The 15,382-nt window shown below is 45.6% G+C and overlaps 1 pseudogene; it reads left to right on the top strand.

Annotated features, from left to right (window-relative positions):
- The first annotated feature begins 383 nt into the window (after positions 1 to 383).
- Positions 384 to 15,382, top strand: part of LOC129406536 (RAD52 motif-containing protein 1-like) — a 43,582-nt pseudogene continuing 28,583 nt past the window's right edge.

The raw sequence follows: 15,382 nt of genomic DNA, 5'->3' as shown, positions 1-15,382 counted from the left end.
CACTGCGCAGTACAGGTAGCACAGACCCTTAGGCCCTCACACTGAACTGCCATGCCAGCTACTGAGAATCACTAGAGGGGCCCTTGGGCCTCCGGAAATCCGCCTCCACCACCCCGTATCCAAATAAGTACATACGCAAATGTTATTGCATAAAAAACCTAACAAACAGCGGCTTCCTCTGAGTGGTGTGTATGTGTGATTTTTCTTTCTGTGCCTCTAGCGTCAGGTGGTGCTAGTTCGGTAGTTCAGCAGGACAAAGCGTTGGTGTGGGTGTGCCCCATCCCGTGTATGGTGGAGGACAGAGTGGCATTCGGAGGGGTGCCACCAACCTGGTGTTTGTCCGCGCCGCCCTCCAGGTCATCAAGAAGGGGCTTGTGGGCTCCATGAAGGCCTTGCAGAAGCAGTACGTGTCCTGGGACATGGTGGTGACGAGTAAGGATGCCGACGCCAACACCGTGTACAGTGCCGTGGAGGCCATGTTCATCCATGGTCTGCACACCAAGCACATCCTCACCGAGGAGGGAGACAAAAGGAAGAAGCGTGCCCAATGGAAGCCCTTGCCGCAGCCTGCCTTCTGGCCCCTCCTGAAAGCCGTCACCCAGAAGTGAGCTTTGGCTTTGGGGAGGTGCTGCAGAAATGGGGTGGGGGTGGGGCCATCGCTGTGGGGGGAAATCCCCAGCAGTGCCATGTTCTAGAGCACACAGGGGGCCTCTTACACTTTTTCCACTTGCCGCCCCTCTTGGCTCCTGAGATGCCACCCTGCGCAAGTGCTGCCAGAAGCACCTCGGGTTCTTGAGGAGCTTGATTTTGAATGAGTGCTCAGTTCAGAAAGCTTTTCCTGGGCCGGAGAGATAGGATAGCAGGGAGAGCACTTGCCTTGCACATGGCCAACCCAATTTTGGTCCCTGACACTTTCTACAGTTCCCAGAACCCTGCCAGGAGTGATCCTTGAGCTCAGACCCAGGAGTCAGCCCTCGCATCGCCAGGTGAGGCCCCCAAAATAATAACTCTCCTGTGGCCCACATGCTCACAACCCTCTCACATTCAGTTTCTATCGAGTTACCCTAAGGGCTCATGAGCTTCAGTCTAAAAAGTTGGGGACACTCACACAAATGCACGGCAGGGGAAGGGGAGGGTGTTCTGCCACACCCTCCCATGCTCAGGGGCTATTTCTGGCTCTGTCCTCAGTGATATTGGGGGGCCATGTGGTACCAGGGATCAAACCTGGATTGGCCACATACAGGGTAAGTGTATTAACCCCTTCCTGTACTGTCTCTCCAGCCCGTGGAGTATATGTTTTAATGTTTTAAGATTTTCACCAACATTTACTATATAATTTTTGTTAATAACATATAAGTTGGGCTGAAAGATAGTATAGCTGGTAGGGCACATACCTTGCAGCCAATCCAGGCTTGAACTTCAACATACCAGGAGTGATCCCTGAGCACTGCCAGGTGTGGCCCACAAACTAACAAAAAAACACCAAAAATTGACAAATAGAAAATGTTTTGAAAATCCTCCCTTGCCACATATATAGACCATTTCAGGACTATTTCACCCCTGCCCTCCTTACATGAATTTTCTTAAACTTGTTTTGAAATTTTCCTTTTTGTCTTTCCCTTTTTTTGGTTTTATTTATTTATATTTATTTATTCATTTATTTATTTATTTGGAGGTAGGGGTACACCTAGCAGTGCTCAGGGGTTATTCCCGACTCTGCAGTCAGGCAGTGTTCAGGGAACCATATGCCAGGGATCAAACCCAGGTTGGCCACACAAAAGGCAAACACCCTCCCCACTGTACTATCACTTCAAACCCTCCTGTTGGTTTAACTTCAGCAGCACAGAACCAAAATTTTTTTAACAACAACAAAAATATTGGCATCCAGCTATCTGGTGCCGCTGATTAAAAAGCTGACCATAAATATGTAGATGATCCCTTATTACCTTTGTTTTCTTTTATTTTGTTTGGATGCACTCAGCAATGCTCAGGGCTTACCCCTGACTCTGTGCTCAGGAATCACTCTAGGTGGGGGACCATATAGAGTGCCAGGAATTGAACCCAAGTCAGCAGTGTGCAAGGCAGATGCTCTGCTCACTGTGCTGTGGCTCCAGCCTCTAGTCACCTCTTACGCGGATGTTTTGAAAGATCTGATTTATGAAGGTAGGTCAGAGTAAAGCTCAGCTAGGAGAATATCAGATAAAAGTCTTTTTTTTTTTTAATGAACCCACTTTTGGGCGTTTGCACTCTCAGCCACAGGGGCAGATGTGGGCCACCGTTAGGCTACTGTCTCTTGGCCCTACAACAAGAGGAACCTCCACAAGGGAGGAGAAACCACTAGCCTAGTGCCCATTCCAGAAGGCCGAGAAGGAGACTCGTGTGCCTGAATGTGTAAGGGTGTGTGTCCACAGAGACACTGGCTCCCTGTGGCCCCAGAAGCATGCGGAGAGGAGAGTGGCCTTTCTAGAGCCCCCTGGGGGGGACTGAGTGATGCCCTCCCCCATGTGTGTACTTGTGGCCACATGACAAGCCTTGAGCCCATGGGCTCAGAGACTTCAGGGAACAAATGCACTCTGTCCCCACAGCACAGAGGTAGACCAGCAGCACCTCACAGCTCTGAGAACAAAATGGGTCCCCACGTGACCAAATTCCAAGTCCCAGGAAGGAATCTTGGGGCCTGGGCTTCTGATCAATGGCTGATCTAACTGCAGGCCCACAGTTAGGCTGCTTAGGAGTTCAAAGGTACTTACTTCCCCTTCCCATCGCATCCTTTGTCTCTGCTCTGTCAGCTTCCTTTGCCTGAGGTTCTCAGCTCTCATACGTGCTGCCCTCTGTGCTGGGGGAGCAGAGGGACTGCGGAGGAGGAGGCCTGTCCCCATGGGGAGGGTAAGAGAGGTGTTTGCTCTGTGCTCAGATCACAAAGCAGCATATCTCCCTACTTACGATTTCCGTGGTGGGCATCCTAGTGGGCAGTCCAACTTGTCACACAGGGTATTTTTCTGTTTAAAGCTTCCAAGGGTGTTGTCAGAATTCATCAAGGCCCAGATGGACTCTGTGCCAACCTGCCAACTAAACCAGGAAGCAGCAAGCCCTGTGCCGCCCGGCCTGCACTCAAGCACACGCCCGCACTCCACCACATTAGTTCAGCCCTGCCTGCCCCGGCCTTCTCCTGCGCTCCTCCAGATGGTGGTTCCCCAGACTTGCCACCACCGGGAACTGCCCCTGTTGTCTCTGCAGGGAGCACTCCATGCCAGTAGCCTTCAAGTCTGGTGGGTGAACTGACCAGCACAGCCCGCCAGGGAGCCACCAGCCAGAGCTCCGGGAGGGTGGAGCCGGACTGAGAATCGTGGTTCCCTCACCTGCAGCCCAGTGAGTAGTGCGAGCTGTGGGTGGGGTGGAAGGGCCCCATGAAATGTCTCAGCTAGTGACTCTGAGTGGTCCCTGCCTTTTCCCCATTAGCCCTGGGTCCCCTCCCAGTGCTGGGATTCATTGCCTGGCAATGATGGAGCCCGGGCTTCTGGGTGTAAGTCAAGGAGATGAGGCAGGCACAGTGCTGGACACTTCCTGTGGGTGTGTTCTGTCAACGCATATCAACCCTGGGGGGAAGCTAATGCTCATCTTAACACAGACTCCGCGCTGAGGCTCATCTGTGCCAAAATAGTTTCCAAAGGCAAGACACTTTGCTCACTGAGCCTTTATTTTCCCTCAGCCCATATTAAATTAACAGTTCATAAAATTCTCATTCTGCAACATGAATCAGGTTTAGAACCACACACTCTCCGGAGACTAGAGCGATAGTACAGTGGGGATGGGGCTTGTCTTGTGACATGGCCAACCCACGTTTGACCCCCGACAGCCCATATAGTCCCCAAGCACCACCAGGAGTGATTCCTGAGTGCAGAGTCAGAAGTAAGCGCTGAGCATTGCCATGTAGGGTACAAAAGACAAAGGAACCACATTGTCTAATAATCTACCAGTGAACACTTGAAAGACGGCTAGTCCTGGGCTGGGGAGATAGCTCTGTGGTCATGGGTTGCATGCCTTGCGTGCACAGGGACTCATTTTCACTTCCCGGTTCCTCATGCTTCATTCACCACATGGCATGAGTCCTAGCACTGGCCCGTCCAGCCCAGTTGACCGAGTATCGCTGAAGTAGTCCAGTGTGTTGATCATCCAAGGGAAGCCAGCCATATGCAGCTCCTGGGAGAACCCTGCGTGGGCCCTTGTGAGCTTAGACCAGGGCTAAGTAGTCCCGCTGGGAGGCCACACCCTTGCTGCTTCACATTTTTTCTCAGGAAACAGGTGAAGATTCCCAGAGAAAATTATGGATCTTTTATAGTGACCCTTCTGTTTGAAAGAGAACTTGTGACTTTATTAGCAGCAAACGATGCATAGAAAATAAACTTTGTGATTTTACTCAATACCAAATAGATTAATGTGTACTCTCTTAGGGTGTTTTTTGGCACATTCCTCTGGTGCTCAGTTTCTACTCCTGGTGTGGTGCTCTGGGTACCATGGGGTGCTGGGGACTAAACCTGGAGCTGCTGCAAGCAAAGTAAACACTACAGGTCTTTGAGCTATCTCTCCAGCCCTTACTGAGTTTTTTTTTTTAATATATTAAATTTTTTTAATTTATTTTATTGAATCACCAAGTGGAAAGTTACAAAGTTCTCAGGCTTATATCTCCGTTATACAATGCTCAAACACCCATCCCTTCACCAGTGCCCATATTCCACCACCAATAAAAACAAAAACAAAACAAAAACAAAAGCAAAAACAAAAAAGAACAGTATACATCCCACCCCTCACCCCCCAAACCCCCCGTGCGTGAGTGATAATTTCACTTCCTTTTCTCTTTACCTTGATTACATTCCAGATTTCAACACACAACTCACTATTGTTGTTAGAGTTTCAAAACAGACTCACTATTTTTTTGGAATTTATCCCCCAAGAATACAGCTCTATTAACAAGGAAATATTTGATAATAAGATTTCCACTGATGAGAATGAAGCAATAAAATGTCGGTTTACAATTTCTGTATTATAGTAATTAAGTCCTCGGAGATTTAAGTTGGAAAATGAATCATTTACCTTCCTGGACCAGCATGTAGCAAAAGCTTAGTTCACAGTCTCCATACATGGGTGCAAGCACTTGCTGGAACCCCAAATCCTAAATTGTCTCTGGTTCCCGCTCGTTCCACATCCACCGGCTGTGCAGAGGCGTGGGCACCCGGGCGAAACCCGGCCGGAGCCCAGCACCGGCCCCAGCGGGGACTCCCTTACTGAGGTTTTTTGTTTGATTATTTGTTTTCTTTGTTTTCTTTGGGCCATACCCAACAGTGCTCGGAAGTTACTCCTGACTCTGTGCTCAGGGGACCATAATGGATGCTGGGGATCAAACTGAGGTCAGCCGCATGCAAGGCAAGCCCCCTACCCACTGTACTGTCTCTGCCCCCTGATGTTTTTTTTTTTTTGTAACCAAGAAATCTGAAGCTTCCAATTAGAGCCTCTCATTAGCACCACAACCAGGTTGGCAACTTTGAAATCTAGAATGTGAGTAAACACAAATTTTAATAGCTTCGTGTAATCTGCACACACTTTGTGACTCAGTAAATGTGTTACCTCAGGCTGTGTATCATATGTGCCCACAAACCAAAATGGGTACAAGGCTTAATATATGAAAGAAAATTATGTGGCCCCTTGATATTCTGAGGGAAATAATGTCACCTCTCAAAATGGGCACGGACAAGTGCCCAGGTCACTAGCCCCCAAGGAAGAATGTAGCAGTGTGTTAGTCGAAGGGACAGATGTTCCGTGGTTGTTGATTTGACTTGAGCATTGGTGGAAAAGGTCCGGTGTGAGGTCAGCTCCAGGTGGCTGGGCCAGGGAAAGGGAAGGCAGCTGCCCAGTGATGCTCAGGGGTTACTCCAGCTCTGTGCTCAGAAGGGTACAAGGCAAACGCCCTACTGCTGTGTTCTCACTTCAGCTCCACTTCTTAGATTTGTAATTCTTTGACATGTTTATTTTGTGTGTGTGCATATGTGATCCGAGGGGTTGAACCTAGGACCTCACACTTAGAAGCCTGTGCTCTGCCACTGAACCATAACCCTTCCCCCTGGCCCCCACTACTACCACTTTCTTTTTATTTTTTTATTATTATTATTTGCTTTTTGGGTCATACCTGGCGATGCACAGGAGTTCCTCCTGGCTCTGCACTCAGGAATTACTCCTGGTGGTGCTCAGGGGACCATAGGGGATGCTGGGAATCGAACCCGGGTCGTCCGCGTGCAAGGCAAACGCCCTACCCGCTGTGCTATTGCTCCAGCCCCTACCACTTTCACGTAACACACTCATGCCCTTCATTTTAAGAACAGCTTTATTGGGCCCCAATTCACCAATTAAAGTGTAGATTTTAATTTTTAAATAGACTCATAAGATTGTGTAGCCATTACCAGAGTTTAATTTACTTTGGTCCTGTGGCCACACCCACCATCACTCAGGCTGCTCCAGGATGTGTATTTGGCAGCACTTGGGGGCTCAGAGCTGCCAGGAATACTGCCTGGGCCTCCTGTGTGAAAAGCCAGCTCCGTAGCCTGCTGAGCTGTCTCTTGAACCCCACAGTTTCACTTTAAAACCTTGTCATCCGGGAAATAACCAGCCTCTTCGGTTTTTTTCCCTTTGTCAGACAGCGTGGCGATTACTAAACAGGCGTGAACTCGGTGGCGCGGGGCAAGGGGGAAAAAGAAAAGTTATGTAACAAACAGCAGGACTTAATATCTCTATATTCTTAGTAATGGAGAACTATCAAATGCCTTATTGGCAATAGGACTGTCTTTTTCTTTTTGGGGGGAAACCCCAGCAACGATAGTGAGTTGTGTGTTGAAACATGGAATGTAATCGAGATAAGCGCAAATGAAGTGAAACTTATCACGTACAAGGGTGGGGACTAGGGAGGTGGGAGGGGGCGGCAGATATACTGGGGGGGTTGGTGATGGAAGATGGGCACTGGTGAAGGGAAGGGTGTTTGAATATTGTATAACTGACATAATCCTGAGAACTTTGTAACCCTCCACTTGGTGATTCAATAAAAAAAAAAAAATCAAAAAAAAAATAAATAAAACCTTGTCATCCCCCCGCTGAAGGAAACACCTTCAATTACCAGTCTCTCTCCAGTCCTCTCTCTGCCCTTGGCCTCTGGCCTTCCTTCAACCACTTTGCTAGTAGTCAGGCCTGTTCTGGAGGGTCCCTTAATAGTGGATGAACCACACAACTTGCCCTGCTGTCACCCCATGACAGGCTCAGCCTTGGAGCAGCATCATTCCCTTTTGTTGTTGACTGACATTCCTTTGTAGGTGGCATTGTACGGCAGGTTACATTTTGTTTATCACTGGCTGATGGACTTTTCTCTTCCACTTTTGCTATTATATTTGTGTCTGTATGTTTTTATTTCTCCTCAGTGCATATAAAGTGGAATATGGGGGGAATCCAGTTTATTTCTTTTGTATTTATTTATTTACTTAACACTCTGTTTTTATTTCTATTTTCATTTTTATATTGAAACAGAAAATGTGGGTTGTTTTACACTTAATACTTTCAAATGACTTCTCACTACCTATATAATGTTCAAACTCCTTAACAAGCTCCTAAATAATCTGCTCCAATATCCCCCTGTATTCACAGTCTACTCATTCCCTTGTTGAGATCCATTTTATGCCTTGTAAACACATGTGCTTTAAAACTTCTCGTATCTGCTTTTTAATTTTTTTTAATGAATCATTGTGAGGTACATTTACAGACCCACAGACTTTCATGATTGCATTTCAGTCAAACAATGTTCAAGCACCCATCCCTCCACTGGTGCCCATTCCCCACCCCCAATGTTCCCAGTATCCCTCCTCCCACCCCTCAACCCCACCCCTTCCCTCTGTGGCAGGCACAATCCCTCTTACTCTCTGTCCTTTTGAGTGTTGTTATGGTTTGCAATACAGGTAACAAGCAGCCATGCTGTTTGGTCCATGATCTACTTTCAACATGCATCTACTATCCCCAGCGATCCCTCCAACCATCATTTATTTAGTGCTCCTCTCTCCATCCCAGCTACCTTTTCCCCTAATGCATGAGATTGGCTATCAAGGCTTGGGGTAGTGCTCCTGACACTTATTTTAACTGTTCCTTGATGTTAGTCTCCTATTATGTTAATTTATAGCCCACAAATGAGTGCAGTCCTTTTATGTCTGTCCCTTTCTATCTGACTTAGCATGATACTCTCCATGTTGATCTACTTCTATGCAAATTTCATGACTTCATTTTTTTCCTACAGCTGCATAGTATTCTTTTGTGTAGATATACTAGAGCTTCTTTAACCAGTGGTCTGTTCTTGGGTACTCAGGTTGTTTCCAGATTCTAGCTCTTGTAAATAGTGCTACAATAGACATACAAGTGCATATGTCACTTCTACTGTACATTTTTGCATCTCTGGGATATATTCCCAGACATGGTATTGCTGTGTCAAATGGGAACTGATTTCTAGTTTTTTGAGAAGTGTCCTTATTGTTTTCCAGAAAGGCTGGACCAGTAGGCATTCCCACGAGGAGTGAAAGGGAGTCCCTTTTTCCCCACATCCATGCCAACAGCGCTTGCTTTTGTTTTTTTGGATGTTTTTCGGTCTCTGTGGTGTGAGATGATATATCATAGCTGTTTTGATCTGCATCTCCCTGATGATTAGTGATGAAGAGCATTTTTTCATGTCTCTTTTGGCCATTCAGATTTCTTCTTTGAGGAAGAAGAAAAAGAATTTCTTCCTCTGTTCATTTTATTGCCACATTTTCTGATGTGGTTGGATGTTTTTTTCTTGTGGAGTTCAACCAGTGCCTTGTATATCCTTGATATGAACCCCTTCTAGAGGGGCATTGGATGAATAACCTTTCCCATTGTGTAGACTGTCTTTGTCTAAGCAAAATGGGAATTGAAGGAACTTTTCTCAATATACTCAAAGCCCTCTACCATAAACCCACAACAAGCTTTATCCTCAATGGGGAAAAAGTAAGAGCCTTCCCTGTAAGATCAGGGACAGGACAAAGATGCCCACTCTTACCACTACTATTTAAGATATGCTGGAAGTACTTGCCATAGCAGTTAGTCAAGAAAAAGACATTAAGCGTACCCAAATTGGAAAGAGAGAAAGAAAACTCTCATTATTTGCAGATGACATGATACTATATTTTGAGAACCCTAAAACCTCTACCAAGAACTTCCTAGAAGCAGTAAACATGTAAAGTCACAGGTTATAAAATCAATACCCAAATGTCCATGGCTTTCCTATACACAAATAACGAGAGAGAAGAAAGTGATATGAAAAAGGCAATCCCATTCACAATCATGCCTCAGAAAATCAAGTACCTCGGAATCAGCTTAATGAAGGAGGTAAAGGACCTATACAAAGAAAACTACAAAATGCTACTTCAAGAAATAAAAGCGGACACGAGGAAATGGAAACACATCCCCTGCTCATGGATTGGGAGAATTAACAATGTCAAAATGGCAGTACTCCCCCAAAGCCTTATACAGATTCATTGAGATCTCTACACATGACATTCTCAAAGAAATGGATCAAACACTCCTGAAATTCATATTCAAGCGCTCACAAATAGCTAAAACAATTCTCAGGAAAAAGGATGTTGGGGTATCACCTTACCCAACTTCAAACTGTACTTCAAAGCAGTAATAATTAAACAGCATGGTATTGGGACAAAAATAGCCCACAGACCAGTGGAATAGGGTTGAACATCCTTACACAACCTTCAAATATATGAGCATGTAATCTTTGATCGGTGAGCAAGAGATGTGAAGTGGAGCAAGGAAAGTCTCTTTCACAAATGGTGCTGGCAAAACATGTAACTTTCAGTTACATGAAAAACAATGGGCTCAGATCTGTACTTAACACCATGCACAAAAGTCACATCAAAATGGATTAAAGACTTCAACATCAGACCCGAATCTATAAGGTACATTGAGGAAAAGGTCGGCAAAACCCTCTACGACATTGAAGCCAAAAGTATCTTCAAGGATGAAATGCCATTGACCAAAGAAGTAGAAACAGAGATGAACAAATGGGACTATCTTAAGCTAATAATTTTCTGTACCTCAAAAGAAACAGTGACCAGAATACCAAGACTGTCTACAGAATGGGAATCCAGTTTAATTCCAGGTTTAACCTTTTTTATTTGTTTGTTTGGGTTGGGGGGTAAACACAGAGGTGCTCAGGGCCTACTCCCAGCGCAGTGCTCAGGGGTGGCTCCTGGTACTGGTAGGAGTTTGGGGCTGGGGGAGACCCTCTGCTGCCAGCGATGGAATGTGCATCTCCCAAGCATGCACCGTGTGCCCCAGACTGTTAAAGTCTCCCTCTGGTCCCTCTGGTTAGTCTCTTGAGTACTACCACATTGTGAAAAACTAAAAGGTACAGGGGCTGGAGCAATAGCACAGTGGGTAGGGTGTTTGCTTGCACACAGCCAACCCTAGTTCGATTCCCAGCATCCCATATGATCCCCAGAGCACTGCCAGGAGTAATTCATGAGTGCAAAGCCAGGAGTAACCCCTGTGCATCGCTGGATGTGACACAAAAAGAAAAAAAAAACCCAAAAAACTAAAAGGTATAGTATGTTTTTCCATATCTTCACCCCCAATTTTGATTGTCATTGCTGCCAGCCTCCTGGTGAATAGGGACAGCTCACCCTGGTTTGGTGTATTTTTTGTTTCTTTTAAAATTTAATTTAGGGGCTGGAGCAATAGCACAGCAGGTAGGGCATTTGCCTTGCACGCGACCGACCCGGGTTCGATTCCCAGCATCCCATATGGTCTCCTGAGCACTGCCAGGGGTAATTCCTGAGTGCAGAGCCAGGAGTAACCCCTGTGCATTGCCGGGTGTGATCCAAAAAGCAAAATAAATAAATAAATAAATAAATAAATAAATAAATTTAACTTAGTTTTTAAAATTTTATTTTCCCTTGCCTTATATAGACACTGTAGTTCGCAAAACTGTTCATGAAGATTTGTTACAGACATTCAATTCTACCATCATTGTACCTTCCCACCACCATTATCTCCATTTTTTCCAATCATCCTTTAAACCTTACGCAAAGCAGGTACTCAGTAATTTATTTATTTATTTTATATTACTTGTTATAATTTGCTAAAAGAATACTGAAAAAATATCTCCTCAGAAGAAAATTAGTGAAGATTGTGTATCTCACCCTGGAGCTATTATCTTATCTTATCTTATTTATTTTTGGAGCTATTATTTTAGTTTAGAATTTTCTTCTTTCTTTCTTTCTTTCTTTCTTTCTTTCTTTCTTTCTTTCTTTCTTTCTTTCTTTCTTTCTTTCTTTCTTTCTTTTTTTTTTTTTTGCCTTTCGGGTCAAACCCGGCGATGAACAGGGGTTACTCCTCGCTCTACAATCAGGAATTACTCCTGGCAATGCTCAGGTGACGATATGGGATGCTGGGAATCGAATCCCGGGTGGGTCGCTTGCAAGAAAATTTCCTATCTGCTGTGCTATCGCTCCAGCCCCTCACCCTGGATCTATTAAGCAGTTGTACAAGACATTGCTAAGATATTGGTATAGGTTAAGCCTTTTATGTTGGTACTTTCTTAACCTAGATCGGATGCCTTCTACTTTATATCCCATGCAGTCTGTTTGCTACTCCTGTTTTATCAGTGTTGTACAGTTTGAGGTGTCGTGTGGCTGCAAATGCCCTTGTGCATTCCAGTAAGCCCAAAGTTTTCAAGGAGGTGATACAGGTGGAGTTAACTTTTTAACTGGCCATCTAGCCAAGGCATGTGAATTGGGGATAGGGCCTAAGAATGAGTTCCTTTTGTGCCAGAGACCACCAGTGTTACCTGGTGATCCTCAAGGGTCTCCAGGGCTATAGTCAGTGGTGCTTCAAAGAGGGTGACATGGTGCCAGGTCAAATACAGGTCTGGTTTGCACCAAAGTCCTTGAGCTTTGTCTTGATCATTTGTCACATCAGTGTTTTTAGTTTATTTCCATTTTGGGACCATACCCGGTGGCATTTAGGGCTTACTCCTGGCTCTGTGCTCAGGGGTCACTTCTGGCGGGACACCGGAGACCATCTATGGTGCTGGGGATCAAACCCAGGTTGGTCATACGCAAGGCAAATGGCTTAGCCCCTGTCCCATAGCTCCATGAAAAGTTTTTAGTTTTCATGTAGTCCAGCATCTATTTCCTTTTGTCACTTTGGGTTTGGGTGTTTGTAATTAGGATCCTAATTGCCAGGTGTAAGGTCACGAAGATTTATTTCTGTGCTTTTTCTCAGGAACTGGATTATTTGCTTTGGACTATTGTATAGGAAAAGGACTCTTGGCTCTCTGTTTGGGGGTCACCCTGGTGATGCTGAGGGGAACCTGCCATGCTGGGGATCAAACTGGGCCTCCCGTGACCAACACATGCATTCAGTCTGTTGTGCAGCCCTCTGGCCTACTGCTTCTTAGTTACGGAGTTAGCTCTTACTTTTAGGTCCAGAGCCACTTAAGCTCCCGTCTATGTCTGGTGTAAAAGGCCCAGCATCCCCTTACCTCTGCCCAGTCACTGAAATCTGTTTTTCCTGTCTCTTCCTCGGCCCTTTTAACATTTTGCTGTATTTACAGTTCCCTTATTTTTGTGTCCACCTCAGTAATATTTACTGAGGCATATACTCTTTGGCAGGTACTCCGTGGCTACTTTTTGCATCAAATTCTGGAACATTTGTAGCCCACGACAACAGTGGTTTCCCAACCCCCTGGTCTGTGGGCAGGTGCCAGCCTGTCCTGCCAGAAGGTTCTTGCCACTTTGTGAACCAGTGCTTGCCACTTTCTATGTGGCAAACCATGGACACGGTTTGGACACTGTGAGGGCTGACCACTCTCTTCCTGGTTGACCTGATGTCATGTGGAATGAGGCGGGGAAAGCCGGCCTGCTATGGAGTTTTCCAGAACTCCTCTCTCTCCTCACTTGGGCATTCTCCATGTTGTCTGCCCTTTGCTTTCATTCTGTGTCACTGTCTTCTCTTCCCCTTCACAAGCCAAATGGACCAGAGCCCTGGGAGTAAAGGACTAAACCCAGGACTAAAGGGTTTCCAAGGGCTGCCTCCTTGTTCTCATACAAGTCCAGGCCCCTAGCTATTGACTCATTTATAAAACCAAGGGGACCCCGATGAAATTTCTATATTTGGGGGACTATTAAAGTGTTCCTTGTACGAAGAAAGCGTTCATGTTTTCCTGTCTGAATTTGAGTGCCAAGTGCAATCGGAGCACTCAGGGTACTAAAAGGAAGATAAAACCTATTGTCCGCGACATGTTCATCATGAAGTGGAGACCTGTGTGAACAGTTTCACAGGGTGTTGGGAGAGGCAATGAACTCTGTAATTACTGGTTTGAAACAATATCAGGCTTTAGGTAACTTAACCAAAGCAAATTGTTTTTAGTGGAGAGAGAAAACTCGGTGTAGCTTAATGATCTGGTATGGAGGCATAAAAAATAGTGGTGGGTGGAAGAAGTATGTCAGAATGCCAGTGATTTCAGCTGCTCTGGAAGAACGGACTAGAATTCAGATCATCTTTAAAAAGTCCTGGATAGGGGGTTGGAGCAATAACACAGCAGGTAGGGTGTTTGCCTTGCATGAGGCGACCTGGGTTCGATTCCCAGCTTCCCATATGTCCGCCTGAGCACTGCCAGGAGTAATTCCTGAGTGCATGAGCCAGGAGTAATCCCTGTGCATCTCAGGTTGTGATCCAAAAAATAAAAAAAAAAGTCCTAGATAGAATCTATCTTTGTTTTGTTTGGGAGAGGGGTATTTGGGACCACACCCAAGTGTCTGGGGCTATTCCTGAATGTCTTGCTCAGGAGTGACCCCTTGGAGTGCTGGGGATACACTCTTAGTCATCAACCAAAAGAGCATTAATGATTAGGGATGATCCTTTCTAAAAAGACGAGGATGGAGGGCTCCCAACATGTTTCTTTATATTTTACATACTGTTCCAAGGATCAGAGTTGGTTTGGCCACGTGCAAGGCAAACATCTTACCCTCTGTCCTATCTATCTTACCCAGGATCTAATTTTTTTGTTGTTTTTGCACCACACCCAGCTATGTTTAGGGGTTACTCGTGACTGTGCACTCAGGAATCACTCCTGGCAGTGCTCAGGAGACCATATGGGATGATGGGGAACAAACCAGGTCAGTCACATGTAAGGCAAGCACCCTACCACTGGTGATTTCATCAGTCTTGATAAAACTGGGATGTGCCTTGAATCACTCATGTTCCTACTTCTGAGTTTTAACTACAGCAGACATAAAATGAGAAATGATTATGTGATAGTTTCCAGACTTCTAGATTTCCAGAACAGATAAAACAAGAATAAAATTCAGACCATGATCAAAGATTTTCCATTTTTAAAACAACTTTAGGACTGAAGGGGATAAATAAAAATCACTGTATCACTGTCATCCCGTTGCTCATCGATTTGTTTGAGTGGGCACCAGTAACATCTCTCATTGAGTGACTGCACAGCGGTTGGGCATTTGCCTTTCACGCAGCCGACCCGAGTTCGATTCCTCCGCCCCTCTCGGAGAGCCTGGCAAGCTACCGAGAGTATCGAGCCCGCACGGCAGAGCCTGGCAAGCTACCCATGCTCATTGGATATTGGATATACCAAATAAAAATATTTTTAAAAATTCCTCTTCATAAAACAATTATTAGCATTGTAGAGAGGTCTGTAACAACAAGTCTCACAATGGAGACATTACTGGTGCCTGCTCGAGCAAATCGATGAACAATGGGATGACGATAACAGTGCTGCAGTGCTTCCACTCAGCAGCAGGGCATTTGCCTTGCATGCAGCCGACACGGGTTTGATATTTCACCCCTCTTGGAGAGCCCGGCAAGCTACCAAGAGTATCTCACCCGCACGGTAGAGCCTGGCAAGCTACCCGTGGTGTATTCGATATACCAAACACAGTAACAACAAGTCTCAATGGAGATCATAATGGTGCCCGCTCGAGCAAATTGATGAGCAATGGGATGACAGTGACAGTGACAGTAGAGAGGTCACACAACTAATGAAACCAGTTTTTGTCTTAGAAAGAAGAACATTTGTTATATTACCCTTTATGTTTTTTGGGGGGCCAAACCTGGCAATGCTTCTCCTTGCTCTGCACTCAGGAATTACTCCTGGTAGTCCTCAGGTGAACATATGAGATGCTAGGGATTGAACCTGGTCAGCTACATGCAAGGCAAATACTCTACCTGCTGTACTGTCACACTGAGCCCTATTTATATTATCCTTTTTAAAGGATTAGGGAAAATTTCACAGACGGGATGTGGTGCTGTC

Source organism: Sorex araneus, chromosome 7, assembly GCF_027595985.1.
Source record: "Sorex araneus isolate mSorAra2 chromosome 7, mSorAra2.pri, whole genome shotgun sequence".
In the NCBI taxonomy this organism is placed as follows: domain Eukaryota; kingdom Metazoa; phylum Chordata; class Mammalia; order Eulipotyphla; family Soricidae; genus Sorex; species Sorex araneus.
This window is presented reverse-complemented; position numbering and strand designations above follow the sequence as displayed.